Source organism: Tupaia chinensis, unplaced genomic scaffold (assembly GCF_000334495.1).
Source record: "Tupaia chinensis unplaced genomic scaffold, TupChi_1.0 Scaffold000042_2, whole genome shotgun sequence".
Taxonomy (NCBI): domain Eukaryota; kingdom Metazoa; phylum Chordata; class Mammalia; order Scandentia; family Tupaiidae; genus Tupaia; species Tupaia belangeri.
In genome coordinates this window covers 469604-472646 of record NW_006159498.1, presented here as the reverse complement: position 1 = coordinate 472646, position 3043 = coordinate 469604, and the positions used below count along the sequence as shown (strand labels likewise).

The following is a 3043-nucleotide window of genomic DNA, read 5'->3' as shown; positions in this document are numbered from 1 at the left end:
TCGGGCCGTGCGGCCCCTCGGCGGCCCCTGACCCGACCCGGGCCTCTGGGACCTGGGCCTGTGGGCCGCGGCCCGCTGCGCCTCTGGCAACCGCCTGAGGGGAGACCCGGGCGGGGGTGGCCGGAAGCGGACTGAGCCGGGAGGACAGGGACGGGCGTGGAGGGGTGTCAGGTGCGGCGACGTTTAGGGGCCGGGGAGGAATGGGCGGCCCCTCGGGGTGTCCTCGTTCCTCCCACCCCCGCAGCGTCACGAGTGTGCTTTGAGAGGTGACCCCGGGGTCGCAGCCGGTGGCGGCGTTATCGGAGGGTTGCAGCTTCTGCCACCGGGCCCGGCACGTCCACCCGCGCGTGGGGGCCCAGACCTGCCACGGCGACCGCGATTGGAACCCCGCGTGGCGGCTTGTCCGTGCTGTCGGCCACGGCTGGGGCTCTGCCTTCCTTCCAGTTTCTCACCTCTGTCGCAGGTGCCCTGCCAGCTACCATCGTGGCTTCAGGTGGGACCCCATGGACTTGGCCCAGAGAGCTTGGTTGGGAGGGGTCACTGCGGGGGCAGCCGGTTGGTCTGGGCGGGGAGTTTACCTATCACCTCCTAAGCACTGTGTTCCAGGAGGATTAATTGTCCTTAAACGCGGCCAGGACCTCCTTGCAGTCAGCACCAGCCAGCCAGTGCCACGCAGCTTAGGCCGATTCTGATGAAGGTTGTCGTGGCCTCTGGCTGTTGCCTGTTCATCCTTTTAGCGCTAGGTCAGTGGGTTGCAAACCCGACAACGCAGGGCATGGGTGACAATTAAGAACAGCGTATAATGATCGAGTTGAGAGAGCCCTCAGCCCCTTCCCAACAAAACCTTGGGAGTTGACAGTTCTCTTACTTGTAAAAGGGGGTCAGTGAAGAGATGCAGGTTGACTTGACCTACTTCCTGCAGCCAAGAAAATGACCTTGAACCTGTAGTGAACTAAGCTCTTTCCTAAACGGAATTGTAGGGATTGGAAATGGATTAGGTTGTTTAAACTGTCTTTTCGCCATCCCTTAAGCTGTCCTCTCAAATAGAAGGAAAGAGATTACTGGTTTTGTGCTTTAAATTCTTGCATGACATTAACCAGTGTGTTTTGATTAAAATTTAAGCTTTCTTTTTTCTTTTTTTAGAGAGAGATTTTTGCTACAGGATGCATATGCTGGACAGAGAGACAGAGAGATAGAAAATGAGAAATCCCCAACAGGAGGGATGGCCATGCTGCAATCCCTTCTCCTCCATTCTCCTTTAGGGATTTTAGGCATGCACACACATGTGCCCAGTGTGAGTTTTTAAGCTGCCAGGTCTGGGACATGAACCATGGTCTATTACGTGGGAGGCCAGCGATGTAACTATTATACCATCTGCTGGTCCAGAATTTAAACTGTCTTATAAAAATTTTAGTTTTCAGTTTTTTGTTTTTAATAATTATTTTATTTGGAGCCGGCAGGGGCAAGGTGGTTGAGGGTACTGGACTCCCACATGGCCAACTGTGGTTCGGGTCCTGGACCTGGTGGCTTGCTTTCTCACTTTCTCTCTCTCCCTCTGTCCCTCTGTGGTCAAAGTTAGTTAGTTAAATAAATAAATAAATCTTTAATAAAAAAGGATTATTTTATTTAACTTCATTTATTATTATTATTTTTGAATTTGACCAGAGAGAGAGAGAAAGTGAGAAAGCAAGCCACCAGGTCCAGGACCCGAACCACAGTTGGCCATGTGGGAGTCCAGGGCCTCTAACCACCATGCCACCTGCTGGCCCCAAATTTTAGTGTGGTTTTTCTTTTTTTTGGTAGGGGAATAAGAAATATAAGTTAATGTGTGGTTTATTTGTTAGGCTTTTTCCAAGAGACACAACAAATTTAATCTTTGCCTACCTGGAGTTGACAGTGCATTAGGGCATTTACAGGTTTACTTGGTAAACTTGGAAAAAGTCTCAGGACAGTAGCTAGGCCAGGACACAGATGAGTGTGTGGAAATTTTCAGGGCCTTGGGAACATACATAGTCATTCAGTGACCTCATATAACGATGTGAAGAGGGAAATCTGGTGATTCCACCATAGTCTGGCTTGATTTCATTTTTCACTTTGAGTGAATGAGGTGAGATGTTGAGTCACCAAAGTCAGGACTACAATCTACTCTGGAAACGAAAATGCCAATAAGGCAAGTTACTGGAAGTAGTTTTTACTGCCTTTTGTTCCTACCCTTTATCAAGTCTATTGAAAATTTGGGACAGTTTACAGCTGGGGCTTCCTTGATTTTCTTTGGTTTCCTTTTAACAGCTGACTATCTTCACAGAAGGTTGAGCTCAACACCAAAAATTGAGATATCACTCCTCTAGTATAAAGACCATTTTGGAAGTTGGAATTGTGTATATCGTAAAATTTAGAAGTCAGCTTATAACTCCTTGAAGAGATAGAAAATCTTGAACTATAAATAAACTCCTTGTATGAGAGTTCCTCAAAAACTTCATAGAAAATGTATATTATGAGGGCAGCATGTGGCCTGTTGGTTAAGGCTGCTGGGTCCCACATGACTGACTGTGGTTCAAGTCCTAGACATAGCAGGTTGAAATACACACTAGGTGCATGTGTATGTGTGTCCAAAATCCTAAAAGGAGGAAGAAATGGAAGAGAAAGTATTGTGGTGTTCCCATTTCCTATGGAGTGTGCTTTCTTTGACTCTTGCTGGTGAACGTACGTGACCTCTGGAAAATTTTTTAAAAAAAGGAACAACATTGCTTGGGACCCAGAAGGTGTCCTCCTGGTTAAGGCATCCAGATCCCATATGGCTGATCACATGGCCAACTGTGCGGTTTTAGTTCTGGACCTGGCAGCTTCAGAAGGTCAAGTCCGTGTGTGTGCATGCCCAAAATCCCAAAAGGAGGGTAAAATGGAGGAGAAGGGATTCCAGGGTGACCCTTCCGTATTGGGTACTTTTTCCTCTCCTCATTTTCTTTCTCTGGCCTAGTGCACATGCCCTCAAGCACAAAAACCACTACCAACAAAAGAATAACATTTATCACTGGGGTTCACT

The 3043-nt window shown here is 48.1% G+C and overlaps 1 pseudogene; it reads right to left on the bottom strand.

The window, feature by feature from the left end:
- The window catches only part of LOC102483136 (histone-binding protein RBBP4-like), a 3114-nt pseudogene extending 2632 nt beyond the window's left edge, over positions 1-482 (bottom strand).
- Between the last annotated feature and the right edge of the window lie 2561 nt (positions 483-3043).